This window comes from Acanthopagrus latus, chromosome 19 (genome assembly GCF_904848185.1).
Source record: "Acanthopagrus latus isolate v.2019 chromosome 19, fAcaLat1.1, whole genome shotgun sequence".
In the NCBI taxonomy this organism is placed as follows: Eukaryota; Metazoa; Chordata; class Actinopteri; order Spariformes; family Sparidae; genus Acanthopagrus; species Acanthopagrus latus.
The window spans coordinates 10834934-10854143 of record NC_051057.1 but is presented as its reverse complement, the minus strand read 5'-3'; the positions used below and the strand labels follow the sequence as shown (position 1 = coordinate 10854143).

Sequence of the window (19210 nt, the reverse complement as noted above, 5' to 3'; positions counted from 1 at the left end):
AAGACAAAGAGAAAAGAGAGAAAACTCATCAGCTGTCCATCTGGCGGATGACATCCTTTGTACCCTCTCTGTCATTTCTTTCTCATCTGCTAGGATGGACAGAATCTCCCCTCTCTCCCTCTCTGGGATGACTGCTTCACTCAAGTCCCTGGAGACACCTTTTTCCTCTGTCTCTCTCTCGCTCCTCTCTCTCTCTCTTCCTCTCAGTGGCTGCTATTTTCCTGAAACTTTATGAATTAGTTACAACCCCTTTTTTCTTTCCTCACCTCCTCTCTTACTTTCTCATCTCAGCCTGGACGCGAATTCAACACCTGCCTCTAGACAAACTGTCCGTCTCTCTGTCCATCTGTCTGTCTACAGCTAACCCCCCCCCCTCCTCCTTTTTTTTCCTCAATGCCTGTCTGGCCCAAAAGCTCCCTGGGAAAAATACAAGATGAAATTGAAAAAAAAAAAGAAAAAATTATATAGAGATATGTTTTTTTCAAGAAAAAAGTTAGCGCTCTCGCATTCGTAAATGAAATGCAGCTGTGGATCGAATGGCCTCACACCCACCCCTCCTCTCCCCTCTACTCCCTCTTAGATTGGGCAGACACAGGGGGTGGTGTGTAGGTGTGTGTGTACGAGTGTGTGCGTATTTGTGTGTCCAACTCCTTTGTGACTGCTTTCCTGAACCCGAACCCTCCCTTGCACAGAGGGAAATGGCGGACTGTGGCAACGACAGGGCAGTTTTACAGTGCACCGGGCTGAATGTTAAACTTATATTTAATGTATGACATTTCACACAAATCATCCGGCCACAGACATGACCCTGGGGTATTCCGCAGATTGCTTTTTCAGTGCCTCAGCAACTGTGGAATTATTCGTCCCAGAGAGAGAGGGAGAGAGAGGGAGAGAGAGGGAGAGGGAGGGAGGGGGGGAAGCCTTTGAGTTTGGCGAAATGATCGCCCTCTCACTGCTCTGGCCATCCCAGACTGGAAGCTCGCTCTCTCTCCCCTCTCCCTTTTTTCTCTGTGATATCATGATCGCAGGGCTGTGCCAAATTGAAAACATCTTGGCAGTCTGGAGGCTGTATGAAATAACCATATATTATGTGTAGTATAACACCCGATTGGATAGCAAAACAATTATGCTGTTTTGCAGTCTCAAAAGATTCCTTGCACCCCCCCCCCCCCCCCTCCCTTCATTTCTATGTAAAAATCTTCAGAGGGGAGTGTGAAAAATTATCTGAGATTTGTAAATTGGAGTTGGATTTTTAACCCCGTGCCCCCTCCCAGAATCTCGTCTGATATGAATAAGTTGACAACAGTTTATATGTACACACCCCAGCGTGTCCATCTGTACGGATTATGAAAAACTGCTGTAAATATCCCGTATTCCATTCCCCTCTGCAAGACGCTTTTTTGTGCCGACACGATATGGAAATAGTGGCAACCACAATAAGAGTTCATGAATACGCAGTGAGGAGGGCCCTAACAGCCCCAAAACACTGCAGCGCTGAAAATAAACACAGGGCTGCTCTTTTTTTTTTGCCACCATGGCAAAGCTTTCTCAAATTGCAGGAAAAAAAAAACACTCAACATTTTCTTGGCTTTCTTGTCAGCTCAGCCTTGCAAAAAACAATGTATTTATACCGATGGGCTCCACGGTTGGGTCATCCATTTTATCTGAGGGGACATTTTTCAACATTTAGGTTTAGATGTGAGCGGCCCGCTGTCCACTACATCAGCGTCACTCTCTCTCTTTTTTTCTTTCAAGGTTAGATGGCGGGCGGGGAGTTTAAGAGTGTTAGGGCACGGCTACCTGTCACACATCAGCATGGCGCGCACACACACACACACACACACAAACACACCTACAGGACTTGTCATGCACGTGCATTAAAAAAAAAATCCACAGACGCATCTTTATTTATATGCTGTATAAATACGACTGCTGTTCCCTCATGCTCATGATTTAAACCTAAAGCAGTGTGTAAACAAGAGAGAGATAAGAGGATTTAAATCTTTGCATCATGCCCAATTAAGATGAAACATCTGGTACAGCGACCTAAACATTACAGTAAGACAGCAATGAAAAGGCAACCACCCCACTGTTCAAGTCCACACCACACACACATTAGCACTTAAACAACTGTGTTTTAAAGACAAGGCCCCGAAAAGGTTCAGGAGCAACAACACTTAACTACATTTCGCCTGTTGCGCCTTCAAGCATGAGTTCAGCGCTCAATGCAATAGTCAAGTCCGCGCATTCGGCTCGCTACTCATGACAAACAACTGAGATAAGAGGATTTGGATCTCTGCGTCGTGGCTAATTATGAGGAATCATTTGATACAGCTAACAATGGTAGCATTGTAAACATTAGTGAAATATAAAAGAAAAAAAAAAGAGAAAAGAATATCATGCACTGTGTTAGGCCCCCTGAAAACACACATGCACACAATACACAAACACTCTAAGTCACAGCCACAATGAACAGCATAATTATCAGGTTCCCCTCAGGGCGTTAGGAAACCTGTTCCTAATTGGAACCCAGTTGGGTCTTTACATGGATTAAAATACAAGAGGATTCTGCAACAGGGAAACACACACACACACAAATATAATAAAAACACATCCACCCAATGAGTTGCCAGCACCCCCCCCGCAAATTTTTTTTTATTTACGCTAAATCTGGCATGATCCCTGTTGTCTCGCTACACACGGGTCAAGCGCAACAACAAGAGTCTCCGAAGCACAATTACGCCACGATTTTCCCCCTGTTTTGTATTCTGTTTTTCTTTATTTTTGTTCCATTTCCCTGACTTAAGCTGTTGTCTAATGGACAGCATCGTGACAGAAAGGAGTTTGGTATCAGATTGAAGCCGGTTGCCCTTTTTGCCAATTTGCGAGCAGCCTCCTCTGTACTTGTAAGATGGCCAATTAGCTGACCGTCTGACAGAGGCTCTCTGACTGTGGCTATTAAAACACACTCGTAGGCGCAAGCATGCACACACACACACACACACACACACACACACGAGGCGCGGGTTCACAGACACACATGCATATGTGTGCTGTACACACACACAGTACAGTGCTGCCTCTGACTGTCCATCGCTATCTGCTGTTTCTGCGAGGAGCATGCTTAGACCTCACCCCTCACCTTCTACTCACAATTAGGAAGACACACACACACTTGCGCACACACACACACACACCTTCATTTTCCTCGCCAAAAGACGCTATGCTCCCTGACCTCTGTCAACACCCTCCCACCCACCCCCACCTGTTCTCCCTCCAACCTCCTCCTCTCCTCTATCATCTGTCTCTTCTTCACCTCCTCCCAAACCCTCCTGTCTCCTCTCTCCTCCTCCTCCTCTCCACTTCAACCCTCCTCCTCTGTTATAATCCTCGCCTCATTTTCTCTTCCCTCTTCGCACACCTCTACCTCCTTTTTAAACTTTCCCCTCTCATCTTCCCCTCCGTCCTCCTCCATCCCATTTGTCTGACTTCTTTCATCTTCTCCCACAGCTTCCTATTCGAACTCATCTATACCACATCTATTCTGATTTCCGGCGTCTCACACACACACACACACACGTTCACACTGTTGCCTGCACATTGCTGGGAGTACTCGTTGTTTGGGGAGCTGATCAATATTCCCCCCTTTTTCCACCAAATGATCTAAAAGATGATCCATGCAAATTTAAATATAAACATGAGCATCAATGCACACAGACATCTAGACACATTGTGTATGCATGGACACAGCACGCGCAGTACGCATATCTTAATGCACACATGTTGCTGATTTGAACTCGCTTTATAACCACACCATGCTGTTTTACTGTGCTAGCGTTTGACCCACTATTAAAAAAAAAAAAAAAAAAAACTTTACAAAAATGAAGCGGTAATTGTAAAAACACATTTTTAACCATTATGTTATTTTCTTTGTGCAGTCTAACAAATTTTAAAAATAAGTCACAAAAGAAGAACAGATGACGAGTGAGTCAAGGATCAGGATTTCTAAGGCCAGATCATATGGACACATCAACACAAACACTCCTGCACCCTGGGGACCTTCCCCCTTGAATCTCAACCTTTATGCACCCCCCAACCCAAGCCAACACCACCACCACGCCCTCCCCCCCCCTTGTCTTTGTTGTCCATCGGAGTGGTTTGTTTTAAGCCCCGGCTCCGGTCCCGTCACCCCCTCTCCCTCCACGGTCAAGTTCAAGGGTCCTCTAGGAACACGCGGTGTGGTTGTGCGGGGGGCCGGTGGGTGAGGTCAACAGATCCCTGGGACTATAAATGCACGAGGCGCGGACACCTGCAGGCGTACATGCTTGTGCACCGGCCGCACACATGGACACCCGCGCTCACCACCACATGATCACACGTGTCTATAAACCGCATGTGAAGGTAACACAAATACGCACCCATTCGACAATTGTGGAGCAGAGCATTTCACAGAAGCATGCATTTTCGCCCCCCCCCGCCCCTCAAAAAAACGAAAAGAGAAAATGATTAAATGAAATGTAGTGACACCTACACACTCATCCTGGTGCACCTGCTTCCTCAAGGTCTGTCGGCTGCAGTCAAAATGGTGGACACAATAACACCGGGCTTAGCTTTGATTCCTAATATGGAGGAAACAATTCTATGTTTCCGTGGGGCCACTGATACTTGGAGATAGAATTCAGCCTCTCTCCCCCTCTCTCTCACACACACACTCACACACCACACCCTTATTCACTCCCTCGTTCTATTTCTCTTTCTTGATATATTTGGACATTACTGTGTGTGTCAGCTTCAGCAGAAACACAGGGAAGGGGGGGGAGCGGTTTTGACACACACGTCCAAAAAATCCCTTCAAAAGAAATGAGAAAGAGAAGAATATCGTCATGTAAAGGAATAAAATGTTTCATTTTAAACAGACCATCAGTTAACATAGATTTGTATTAGAATTTGTGTTCAAATTCTATGAATTGCATTTGAATGTCACACAAAGTTAACACATCTGAATAAAAATAGCCGTCTCGTATTTTTACTGTTCTTTCGGAATAACGCTGGCAAAAAGGAAACTTTAGTTCTGCTCTGCTAAGATTTATTTGCATTGTAAATGCAATCTGCATGTCTATCTGCAATTATTTCTAATTAATTTTCATCGAATTCTTAGGAGACTTTTTCAGCCCCAGAATTAACACAAAGGAACTTCCTGCCTCAGTTCTCACACCAAAGATAATTATAAAGTTAAGAGGGTTTGCTAATTTAAAAATGCTATCTGCATGACATCAAATATACATCTTTGATCTCACTCTGTCCCTGATGGTTAAATGCCTTTAATTATATTCAGAAAAAATTAACTTTCTCTGAATAATTAACAGTGACTCCTCTTTTTTGTTTGTATGTAGAGTGCGTTGCAGTACTTTTTGCTTAATTAATTCCAGCGACAAACAAACTCCTATCTCCCAGTATATCCATACCATTATTCAAACGTGTGGGGAAAATCCATCAATTGCATATCAAAACAGTGCACTCGATTGTGCATTTCCAATTGCTTTCATGCAATACGTGCAAATGGTGCAATAGCTTTTTTTTTTTTTTTTGCCTTTCCACACACACACACACTCGCAGACACAGACACACACATTACTTGCACTTGGAGCAATTCCCTTAAATCTCTGCATACCGTGAACCATAATCCTTATACATTGTGAAAATTGCACAAAGCACACATATGACCCACATGTGTTCTTGACGATCAGGGGGGACCTTCTCCATATCTCATTATATTCCCCTATAGCATATCAGCATCTCCCTAGGTGAATGTGTATACATACACAGAGAAAGAGAAAGAGTCAGATGATTCATATTATCTTTATCACCCGGCTACAGGAGCCGGCTCGCCTCCCCTCTTTCCTCCTCCCCATTATGTAAAACTATGGATTACGTTTGGTATGCGCATGAATCCCGCATTCAGATGTGTGTGTGTGTGTGTTTATGCATGTGCGTGTGTGGCGTGTGTGACTTTATGGGGTGTGTTTGAGAGGACGGGGGGGTGGTAGGGAGTGGGGTGTATATACATCCATGCATGCATGTATGCATCCATGCAGAGACCCCCTCCATGTCGCTCTCCCTCCCTCTCTCTCCATCTATCATGCATCCATAGGTCTATCAGCTTCGGGAATGAGGTGTGGAGAGAGAGGAAGGGGCGCAGGGTACATGGTTGGGGGGGGGAAATAAATTTAGCCCCCCTACTTTAAAAATGCACATACATTTCCATACATTGAAAAGGCAGTGAGGTGCACACACCCACTGCTGCTGTATCCCCAATATGTCCCCCCTTCACAGGCACACACACAACCCAAAACACCAAATACAGCTAAGATGAATGTGTGTGTCCCGTTCAGTGGGTGCGGGTGAAAATCTACCCCTTGCCATATTTATCTTCATAAGAGCAGAAGGTGCATGTGTGTTTGTCTGTATATATACTGGTTCTGTGCCTGGAGTCTGTGTGTGTTTGTTTTTTTGTGTGTCTGTGTGTACATAAGTTCATTTACCTCAACAGAAGGGAAAAAGGTGTGTATATATATATATATATATATATATATATATATATATATATATATATATATATATATATATATATATATATATATATATAAAGAAAGAAAGAAAACTCAACAACATAGATTTTCTTGATTCCACAATGTAACGCACATCAAAAATATCGCAGCATGTACTGCAGGTCCAAAATAAGCAATTCAGTCAGTCGAACGTCTCGGGAGTTTGCGCGTCACAGGAGCTTCACGCTAAATTCGCAATTCCCGAACTCCTTCCTCTTTTCATTTCCATACCAAAATGTATTTGTTGATGCATAGATTCCAAATAGTTTATAGTCTATTTGCCATCCGCCTTGTAGCAAGGCTTTCAGACACCAAAACAACAACCACGACCTTTCCCTAAAAAGCAGCCGAAACACACCCGCCCCCTTGTAGATAATAACGGCCTGTCGTGAGAGAGGGGAGAGAAACACGGGTGTGGTATTATTAAGCAGACTAGTTTGTTCGGGAGAAGTGTTTTTGGCTTTTAAAAAGTTCCATTTTGCACTCCCCAGGCGCCGTATATGGGGTACCCCAGGGAAGCGTGTGTATGTGTGTGTGTGTGTGTGTGTGTGTGTGTGTGTGAGAGAGTGTGTGTACTCTAAAATATTCTGACTGAGCTGTCTAGCGGCTCACAGAGCAGGGAGATGTGTCCTGTCTCCTGCATTCAAATGTGAGTGGGTTTTGGAGAGCAAAAGTAAACAGATATGCTTGCTTGAACACACACGCGAGAACGCGTGTAGGCGCACACCTGCTGTCTCGACACATATGCGTGCGTGTGCGCACAACCACACACAAATACTGTATGAATATGGGCGTGCACATGTGAACACAAGGCGCACGGGTGTAAGTGTGTGTCTCCCCATCTGTTGTCCGCCCGCAGTTCCACCGATCTGCCCATCACGCTCATCACTAGAACGTCTGCTCGACTCGGCCAACACAGCAGCGTCAGTCAACCGGCATTATATCATAAATAAATTATAAAGATTTTTTAAAAAAGAATGTTTTATACGGGACCAACGTCAAGAAGCAGGTCGTCACGGACTTGCCCTTTCGTAAGCTGCAAAGCTACAGTTTTATATGGCGACGTAAACCTCTGCAGGTCTACGTTCTCAATTCACTCCTTATAAGCGCTTTAATGCTTTTCCATATCACACCTGCAGTATATGGGCTGTAATATAAGATAGCCCAAGACAATGAGCTGTCCAGTTGCCGAGGGGGTTAGCTGACAGCGATATTATGAGAGAGGAGGCAGCGGGGATAGAGAGAGGTCAAGCCAAGGGTAGGATGGGGCCCTTCAAACAAAATATGACCCTTAAAAAGCCTCGCCGATTGTGCGATCCGTATTCTCCTTGCTACCATATTTCCTCCTACTCTTCCCTCTCTCTGCCCCCCCACCTCCTCTTCCCTGCTCTCACTGTTGTCCCTCCTTCACTTCCCTCTTTCCTCACTCAATCCATTCACACACAGATGTGTTGTCTGTCATGACCATGATGATAAATTAGCGCGGGTGCTGCTGGTGAAATAGGAGCTGGTGTCTGAGTGCAGAGGGTGATCCTGTGGACAATGCCAGGGATGAACCACTGATAGTTCAGCTGTGACTCGATTCTGGAGAAACGCTTTGGATGGGACCGTGTCGGAGTCATATTTGCTTCCAGTACGGTTACAGTGTCATTCTATGTGAACGGCTGAAAGGCCAAAAAGAGAAAAAAAAGATCTTTAAAATACTTTTCAGCCACAGTATTTGTATTTCATTTTTTCTTTGTTGTTATTCCCCTGAAAAACACATCACAAAATAGCAGATTATAAAAAAAAAATAAACAACATGTCTTATTTGATAGACAGAAACACCATTAGATTTCAAGGTGAATACCACGCACGGGCTACGAATGAACTTAACCAAAAAAAAAAAAAAAGTGCAACTTTCTAGGTACATTACAGTGGAAGACTGTTTCAGAGTGTTTATGCCTGTGCCAACAAGTTCGATCACAATCTGTGGTTACAACAGAATGGCCTTGTCTTGTCACCTGGAGCACTGCAAAAAATTGGTCTCATGTATGTGTGTGTGTGTGTGTGTGTTGGGGGGGCTGCAGGGGGCTGCATGCATGTGTAGCTGTTTTTTTCTCTCTCTCTCTTTTTTTTTTTTTTTGGAGTGTGATTCTTTTACCTGCAGGCTTTGGTTTTTTTGTGTGCCTGTTTGTGTCTATGCTTGCGTTCCTGTGTGTGTGCACGGACATGTGTTTCTCATGAAGGCCCATGCCGGGCAAATTAATTCTCAGAAGTTGCGTGGCGGGGGCTCTCCTTCCCTTTGAAATGGGGCATACTGCTCCCTGTAATCAATAAGTCAAGCCATCTCGGCCGCATGTTGCAACCCCCCCGGCACACAGATGAAGAAGCCCAATTTACTCATCATAAATTCTGATTCCCACAATAAATATGAGAGGAGGTCCCACGGTATTAGAATATCTGGAATCTCAGGGGCGTTTGAAATGCCGGCTGGCCCTCGCCTCGGCCTGGAGTTGCTTTGTTGGTTAGAATATGTGTTTTGTGTTGAATAATAATGACGTGGGGTCAGGAATATTTATTCCTGATCAGAGAGGAAAATTCAAAAAGGCATTTTTATTGATAAAAAAAAGCAGCAGAAAAAAAAAAAGAAAACACATAACCCCATTTCATACCCGTGTTTACGCAACGCGCAGCATCAAATCAAATGAGTGTTCCCACATTCAGTGAAAACACATAACGTGCAACTCAGAGGGGTTTTTTTTTTGTCTACCTTTTGACAAAATTTCTCTCTTTCTTAAATCTTGGCATTTTCTAATGAACCTCGACAGGCACCTCCAGACAAGTGGTGACGTGTGCAGGCGAAGGCATGTGACGTCGGGGACACGCTAATCTAACGGACAAGTGCTGTCTCTACTGTTTAAAGCCTGCATGCTCAGTAGGTCCGGGCACATGACAGTGACCTGGGGAGGGGAACGTGTGGCGAAAATGTGACACACCTATAGAGGGCGGGGTGGGGGCCGCTGACTGGCCTCCTTCAACATTATACAAGGGGAGAGCGAGAATAAGAGGTGGAGGAGGGAGAGTTCGTTCACACATCGGCGTTATCTGTGCGCCTTCTGTTGGTGATCACTGCATGTGTACCAACGTGTTTGCAAGCAAATGCTGCCAAGTGTATTTGTATGCATGGTTGCATGCACATCTGTACAAGTGTGCACGTGTATGCCTGCGCTAGCGTGCGCAAACATGATTTAATGCAACATGGCATCCCCAACACCAGTGGCGCTCTATCTATCTTCTTTTTGGCAAGGACTTCCTGCTCTCCCGAGCGGTTCCATCGATACATGACATTTATGAGGCTCCCATGAGCCCCAGCACATGTTGCCCAGACAACTGAGACAGCTTCAGCGCCATGACAACAAAACGCCAAATGCTGTCACGGCCAAATCTGAGTGGCCTGCTGCCAACGAGGCGGTTGAAATCTTCCAGGAGAGAGCAACATTTAAACAAAAGCTCGCTTCAGCTGATAAGAAGAGAAAACACACGACATGAGATGATAAGAAGAGAGGACAGGAGTACGACTCGAGGAGGAGACTGAGTCTCAGAGCAAACCAGAGGAGAAAAGTAGTTTTCCATGCTAGTCAATACAGCTGTCTTCATTTGTAAGGCAGTGTTAAGAGCACTAATTCCTGACCTGTTAGTTACATCTGAGAAGAGCGAGCTGTGCCGGGTGCTAATCCATAAGTCTGCTGCTAAGTGGTTCATCAGCGAGTGCCTGAGATCGAATGTCACCAATTAAGACGCCTAAATGCCCGGCTAATTGTGCTCAAAGTGTAGTGCTCCGTCTCTCACATGATCACACATGATTAGAGACAGCTCACACACGCACACGCATGCGCGCGCACACACACACACACACACACACACACACACACACACACACAGACACACACACACACACACACACACACACACACACACACACACACACTAATGAACACACGGGCTACATTAAAGCAGCTGTGAGCAGAGGAGAGAACCAAAGATCTGATTGGCAAAACAATTTACCCACACAGTCACATCATTAGCAATTAAGATCAAACACATTTCAGCTTTATAGGCCGATAACACAGATGGAAGTTTTGAATGGGCTGAGCGTTCACAGATAACAGAACACTGTCTGAACAGCTAAATTAGAGTAAGCTTAATTACAATTAAAAACTACATGCTATTAAATTAAAAACAAATCTCCTCGAGCTAGTTACTCACAGAACCAAAATCAAATCAATCTCGCTTTTTGAATTTATTCCAAGACCCTTTCAATAGTCAGCATACTGCTTCCTCTGCACCAAATATAACGGTGGTAAGTGCGCGTTTTGAGGAGGAGAGATCTGGTGAAGAATGAGAGCAGATAGCATCTGCTCCGGGCCTCTCCCTGCCTTGGCCCACAGGTCTGAGGAGCAGAGCGAATTGTGTCTGAAAGGGGATGATACCCATCGGAATGTTAATGGCGCTGAATATTTCAGAGGTGGGATCATCACATGGCAGGAGGAGGACGGGTGGGTTTCCCGAAAGCATTTAGCGGTCGAAGTTCCTCTCTGTTATTGTAAACCCAGAGTCAAAGATGATTTCAATGCACAGCTAACAAGGCCCAGTTGCTGTCGGGGAGGTTTGAGATGGTTGTCTCTCTCCCCCATCCCTCTCTCTCCCTCTCTCTCCCTCTCTCTCTCTCTCTCGCACTACACACCGAAAAGTTAAAAGCTCGTTGGAAAACGCCTGCGAATAATGAGTCAGATCATTTTCCTTCTAACTTTTCATTTGAATTAATGGAGCAACCAAACAAAACTGAAACAAAACTGATTTTTTTTCCTCCTTTAGACTGAGCTGTGCATGAATCTCAGGATGTGCTGCTTTTTTGTAAAAAAATAACCTGCCGTCAGACTGAAATCCATTCAAAAGCAATAAACACAGGTAACTCATATTCCTTGTGGCTCTTTTACAGTATTTGTCATGATGAAATATCAACTAGCATTACACATATGGTAAATCCAGTTACCGTGGCTATACGGCGTAAGTGGTTCTTAAGGCTTTTTTAAGCAAGAAAGAAAAATCATGGGAGCCGTAAAAAAACAAAAAAAAACATGGGGATTGCCCCAACAGCCCTTATAAACATCTGGCAACCACTACAGTACCTTTATTTCAGCCAAAATGACTGGTTGTGTTAGCCTTGAGAGAGCAAGGGAGAAAGAGGAGGGACAGGCTGAAAGGAGGCTCTCACTTTTTCCTTTTTTTTTTTTTCACCAAAGTGAAATTGAAGTTCTTTGACGAAAAAATAGGATAGAAAAAAGGGGGGGGGGGGGGGGGGCCGAAGGAGGAGACGGGGTCTAAAATTAAGAGAATTATTGCGTGCTCCCAGATGTGCGCGAGGAGGATGACCCGAGAAAGTCAAAGTTGTCCCCCATCAATCATTGCCATATGCTTCTAGAGAAATGGATCCTGCAGGACACTTCATATTCCTCTTTCTGATTAGTTCATTTGAGAGATGAAGACGAGAGAGAGGAAGGGAGGGGGGGTGGATGGCGGAGCTCTCTGAAAATGGACGGCCCCGGTGTAACCCAAGAACAGAGAGGGTTCAATGTCAAAATTAAGGCCTGCTATTTAAGACTTCAGGGATCTTTTTTTTTTCTTTTTGTCGGTCTATCCCTCACTCACCTTTTTTTTCCCCCCCGCTCCTGTGCTCCATCTTTTCTTTTCAGAGGTTGGTGTCAGGGAGCGATAGAGCGAAGGCAATGTGTTCTTAACTCTGATCAAAGGAGGGAGAGAGGAAAGCTTTTCTAATGACTGGCATTCACTCTCCTTTCTTAATCCATCTCTCCTCCTTACCCTCTCCTCCTGTCTCCCATCTCTCCTCTCCTTCACTCGCCTCTTTCTCTCTCAGGGCATTGGTAATTATCGGCGAGGTCTTAGTGACTGCAAATGAAATTACCATTTAAGAGAGAGGGAGAAAGAGACATCCCCTTTGCCATAGGAGAGGGCTTAAGTGAAGCGGCTAGGGTTTCAGCTATTGATTTTTAAACTGCTACATCAGAGGGTGTAATGCTTTCATAATTTCAAATAAACTGTCTGGTTACGAAGTACTAATGAGAGAAAGAGTGAGAGCAGACCAAACGAAGTGAGAGAACGATGGGGGTTGAATTTTAAGTGTTGACGTGCATGCGGGGGAATTAAGCTAATGCACTGGTCAGACAAAATGATCAATGTGTCGATAATCCCGCAGCAACTGGTAGTTGTTTTTTTTTTTTTTTTTAAAGAAATGTGTGACGGCTATATATTTTCTGATATTCAATATGTAAATGCCAATGCCGTTGTTGCACCAGAACGTCACATGTGATCTGATTTCTACATTTTACTCTGAAAATCAGTAAAAAATAAAAAGTAATAAATAAAAATGGGAGGAGGGGTAATGTAGAAAGAGTTGTCGTTTGATTTCGCACAAACACCGCCATTCAGGTGGAAAAAACATATTCCTCCACAAATATCCAATTCCAGCCCTCCAGTAAAAAAAAAAAAAAAAAAACATGAGCGCGCTAGGTCGTCACTCTTCCTCACAGTTATAAGTCACATATTCTTAAGAAATTTTACAAAAGTGATGGGCAAAATGATATTTTTGTCCGAAGGTAATTGGAAGTAATGACAGTTTTTCTACTGATAGAGTACGGACTGAAAATAATAATAAAGATGAGGGATGGAGAAAGGAAGATGGATTTTTGGATGACACTGCACAAACCCAAATCTCTCTCTCTCTCTTTTTCTCTCTCTCTCTCTCCCTCTCTCTCTCTCTCACCACAGACCGCAGGCCGTTGGAGGCAGCTTAGAAATCTCTTACATCTGGAAGAGCCATAATTCATGGGATTTGGCCTAACAGCCATGACAGGCATTGGGGCGGCCAGCAACAACTGTCTCCTGTGTTAGAAGCAGTGTGTGTGTGTACGTGTGTGTGTGTGTATTAGCTCAGTGTGTGTGAAGGAGAGAGAGATGGAGAGTGAGAGACAAAGTGTGACAATATACAGCATCTGTGAGTGTGTGTATACTCCCAACTTTTTATTTATGCAGGGAACTTGTGAAGAATAGACTCCCCTGAACAAGGTTTGCTCAACTTTTTTTATTCGCGCAATTGACAGTGGACATTCGTTAGGGCCTCTATATATCTTTATGATAGGCCTCCTAGACCAGATGTGTATGGAGTATATGAAGTCATGTAGTGTACAATCTTATTCTATTTACCAACTGTGTACTATCCTTCTACTCAATTACATTTAAGAGTCAAATATTGTTATTTCAACAGCTATAGTCAGTTAGCAAATTCATATTATTATACGAAGTATATCATCAACACATTAAGTATGATGCATTTTTTATATATTTAACTATATTTTTTATTAATTAACCTAATTTAGACCATTTAAATACACATTTATGTATGAATCATACTTTTATGTTTATAATAACAGCTGCAAAGATGAATTGTTTTGTTGTCAACAACTCAGTTTGAAGAAGAAAATAAATACATTTTAAATGTGAATATATTCTGCTTTCTTCTCTCCTCTTATTCTCTTAAATTAACTGAAAATCTTGACGAGGATTTGATTTTTTTTTTAAACCAATTTCTGACATTTTATAGACCCAACAACTGATCATTTAAACAAGAAAAGAGTCTAAAAGATGAATCAATAATAAAAATGATCCTGAGTGGAAGCTTTATTAACAACAGTATTTAATCATTTAACACTCAGTTCTGCATTATTATCACTTACCTTTTTTTTTTCCCTAGAAGAAAAATGTTAAATGTGGGATTTCACTTCACTTTATATGCGGAGTATTTTTACATTGAGGCGGTGCAACATTTACTTACGCAAAACGTCTGGACATTTCCTCAACCACATGTCATACAAACTGTGATTAAACTGACGGAAACAGTACGACACTGGGGACAATTCAGTGAGGGGAAAAATACATGAAGGTTTTTTCTTAGACGTATAAATTATACAAAATATTATATAAGCATATATTCAACGCTTTTTTCGCCCGTATGTATGTATGTATGCGCACGCATGCTCGCGACATAAACCGACTCGCAGCAGAGAGAGCAGTGGCGTCCATGTGTTTCATGGCGTGCCAGAGGCTCCCTGTGTCGGCCCTAAATATTACACACAGACAGTAGCTATCACTTCCAAGCCTGAAATCCCACATTCCACATTCCTGATTCCACCGGCTCGCCTGCTAAGCTGGGCACCACATGAAGAGCCATTGTTAGAGAGAGAGGGGTCATGTATCTCTCTGTCTGTCTGTCTGTCTGTCTGTCTGTCTCTGGCTCTCACTCAGCCCTCCTTCTCTCCCTCGCTCGGTCTCTCTCCGCCCAAATATCTCTCGCTGTCATACCCTCCGTCTGTGACTCTCCTGCTCCGTCTATCTTTCTATTTCTCCCTCTGCCGGTTTATCTTTATCTCTTATTCCCCCTCTCCTCCGCTGTGCTTTGTCGCCCACTCTCCCACTCGCTTTCTCTCTCCCGTCCTGCATTTGTTTATTTCGCCGCTGTACCTCGCTCGGCTTCCTGTCTCCTACTGATGCGGTTTGTCCGTGCCTCTGCTCCTTCTCTACAAGACTCCCTTTACTTTGCCTCCTTTCCCTTTGTCTCTTGCTCTGCATCCTGCTGTCTGTCTCTCTGTCTCCCTCTCCCCCTGTGTCTCCAGATATTCATGTAGAGATTTTCTCACATGTTAGATATAGATTTACGACCCCAGCCAGATCCCCGTGGCCACTAAATTTGATACCATCCACTAAGCCACATTGTTTTTTTGTGTGTTTGGGCTTGTCTGTTGTGTGTGACTGTGGGTAAGTATGTATGTGCGTGTGTGTGTGTGTGTGTGTGTGTGTGTGTGTCTGTGTGTTCATGCATTACAAGGTGGAGGCGGGTGACTTTTAAAGGGTTAGCTTGGGTACGGTGGGCGCAGAGGAGGAATTTACAGTTTATTGAAGCACAGCAGCCAGGTGTGTGTATGTGCATGCCTGCGTGCGTGTGTGCGTGTGTGTGTATGTGTGTGTGAGAGTGTGAGAGAGAGAGAGAGAGAGAGAGAGAGAGAGAGAGATTGGGAGAAAGAGTGCCTGTGGGTGCCAGGTGACCAGGCTAACCTCTTGGCTGGTGTTTTGGATTTAGCCTTTGGATAGCGGTGAAAAATAAAAATGGAATGCTTTTTCAATTACAGATCAGAAAGAGAGTGAACAAAGGCAGGAGTAAAAGAAAAGAGGATGAGTTATTGGGATCTACCATATCAAGGTTTTTTTTTCCTGGGCACATTTTTAAAATCCAAGTGCATTAATTTTGACTTTCAGAACATTTTGTACTTGAACACTTTGGAGACATCTGCGGCGTGGCTATAATTCTGCTCAGTAGTCAAACTGATTTATGTCCTGTTTAGAAGTTATCGTATTTTGAGACATTATACATGGCTGTCAAATTTGCAGAAGTGAACAAAAATATGACAAAAAATCGGAAACATTTTTCTTCGCAAGTCCTCTAATAATCTGAGCTTTTTCGAGCATTCTGACATTACATTATTGAGCAGCGTTGTATCTGAGAGCACAGGCATGCAAACATCCGTGCGTGCAAAAATAGAACATGGGTAGAATAGAATATGGAGACACGCAGACAAACACCTGTGGAAAACAGTCACTGTGTTTTTTCGTGCGCGTTATTAATTCTGACAGTAGTCAGTTTAAAGGTAGACGTCCTCTGCCATGCATATTTTATTGGCTGTAGGTGGTATTTGTTGTGTATTCATGTCTGTTTGAATCCTCCTTCCCTTCAACCCATTCCACAAGTTGTCAAGGGTGGGGCATTAGAAAATGGCATTGTCGAGTACCGAGGATTGTAATATTGTTGTTTGTCTGTGAGACGGTATTCGCCTTTTGATGTTTGGCTAGGAGGAAATACACAAAATAAAAGCCTTTGCAAGATAAAGGTGTGTTTTTGCACATGTTTGAGCGTGCGTGTACGTGTGTTCCCTCAAACTGTTTATCTGTCAGTCAGAAGCCTGTGCAAATTGTTTGCGCCGGTGCATGTGTTTGCACGCACGTATTTTGTGTGTGTGTGTGTGTGTGCGTGCGTGCGTGTCTGCATCAACATCTGAAAGCCATATCTGGCTTCAGATCAAATGGTGTATGAAGGAGGGGAATGACAGAGAGAGAAAGTGATAGCTCTTTAATGTTACCTATCTACTCTCAAACCCAAATATAAGACCAAGAACACACGGAATAGGCAAGTGTGTTTTAGGGGGAAAAGGAGTGACATGAAACACTTATGTAGAAAAGCTCTGAACATGACGCCGGCTTTGTAGCGGAGGGGAAAATGTCTCGGCAAACAGGAAGAAAGAGGGTAAATTGGATGGAAGGAAGAAAGAAGGCAGGGGCGCAGAATGAAACAGTGACATGCACTTTATTGTTTGTTTGTGCACGTCAGCCGTACAGTGATATTTTATTTTTTGACTGAATACAAGCTATTTTATCTAACTCACCTTTTGCTCCTTTTTTCTGTTCCGAGGTGTCTAAACTTTCACCACTGTCACCAGCAGTGGTAAAACTTGTCTGACGAGGACGTTATCATGACGACTGCATTTGCATCCATGCAGCTCTGTTGATTCATGATTTCCACATGTTGAACATTTATGTGCTTGACTGGAATAACCTTGTTGGTGAAAATATACTTATAACAGCCAGAACAACACTAGCCCTGCTAAACATATTTTTGCCTTCTGTCTTTACCTTTGCCTTCTCTGTTCCTCCTCTCTTCCTCACAGGTATGTAGGCTGACCTGAAACAGATGAAGGTATTTACTGAGCACACTCCGGCGACACATTCGCTTCTCTCCTGCTCCCTTTTCCTCCTAAACTGCTTGTTATGACACATACATGTGAATAATAAAGGTTATTCTATACTTGCTACATGGGCTACTGTCCTTCTCTCTTGTGTGGTTGTTGAACACAGACGTGCACCAACCAAGTGAGTCACACACACACGCACACATTTTAAAACCCTCCATATTCTTCTCCTTGCTGAAGGCCTTGCCTCCCCCTCCCCCGTCTCACTCTCTCTCCTTACCAGGAAATTAACCTTGACATTTCCAAGACATAATTCTCCACTAATAAAAATGTGTGTGTAAATAAATGTATATCAACAAACGTGTGAAATATTCATAGAGGGTGCCATGTGTGAGGAGGGCCTGCATTTCAAAGATGAAGGCACCGCTGGGGAGGATTTCTCTCCCTATCTGCCATCTTAACACAGCCATCATCCAAGGATCAAGTTCCTGCTACAAACATTACTTTTTTTGTGTAGGCTCGTTGTTACATTCAATGGAAGCCTTCGGCTTGTATAAATGAACAGTCTGCCTCAGATGTGCTGCCTATTCGAAGACAGAATAAGAATTTGAATCACTATAATGGCCAAAGAGCAGGAATGGAGGAATGTTGAATGTTCGGCAGGACGTATTGATGGCTTACAGACTAATAAAAGACATTCTGACACATTTCAAGGACAACAGGACCGATGATATGGCACACAAAAGGACAGTACAACACATGATTTGGATAGAGAACACTGGTTGAATTAAGTATTTATTACAGTGATGGTGCCAGTTGTCTATTCAAAAGATACATTTATAATGCCCATATGTACTGCCTTTCCTCTGTAAGTCCAATTACAGAAATAGATCTGTGGAGTCACAGAATACCACAATACCGTCCAGCAGTGCTGTATACTGACATTTAAAAACTGCTATAACCAAGAATGCCTGTCAGCATACAGCAGCAACAATATCTTTCTGTCACAAGCTGATTTCACGATGTTAGATATTTTTTTGCGGGGGGATTTTACCATTGCGAAACAATGTCAGTGTGTGGCCATGTGTGCATTACTCCATACACATTTGTGATCTTTGCACATGTGCGTGCACGCTTCCCTGCTCCCATCATAATGGAATGACAGTGATGCGGATCCAAAATGGCTGGTTTTAGCATTTGGACACCGCGGTGAGGCTGAAACGAGGCAGGAGGGATACGGCAGAATGAGAGAGGGAGCGCAGGAGAGGGTGAAGGAAGCGCACACGGGTAGGTAGCGATCGTATAATACCATCATGGAACACCATCACTCCCCGTCTGACCGGGCCTCATTTTAGGGCAATGGAACTCCAGAGGAAAAGGCGCCAATGGCACATTATTCTGCCTTGGAAAATCACCCTCATGTTTTTATTCATGCCTGCGCCACAAACAACAACAGAATTTGATTTCCAGTGTAAATATTCTGGACCAATACAGAGATGGAATGAATTATTTGTGAAAATGTGTGCATCAGAGAAAGAATGCTATTTTTCATGAGATACACAGACAGACAGACAGACAGACAGACAGACAGACGGATAGATAGACAGATGAATGACAGAGAGATAGATATATGGATAGAAGGACAGATGGACATGCAGTGATTTGTCTCAATACAATTTGCCAAACAAAGATGAATATTCCTGTAATGTCACTGCAGTTCGTGTACTGACGCTGAACAAACAATCATCA

General features: G+C 43.6%; 1 protein-coding gene across 3 annotated transcripts in view; it reads right to left on the bottom strand.

The window, feature by feature from the left end:
- The window catches only part of zfhx4 (zinc finger homeobox 4), a 295223-nt gene that overhangs the window by 106326 nt on the left and 169687 nt on the right, over positions 1-19210 (bottom strand). For all 3 annotated transcript variants that reach the window (XM_037078748.1, XM_037078749.1, XM_037078751.1), the window contains one exon: positions 17406-17454. The gene's annotated coding sequence lies outside the window, so the exon portion shown is untranslated. The remainder of the gene's footprint in view (positions 1-17405; positions 17455-19210) is intronic.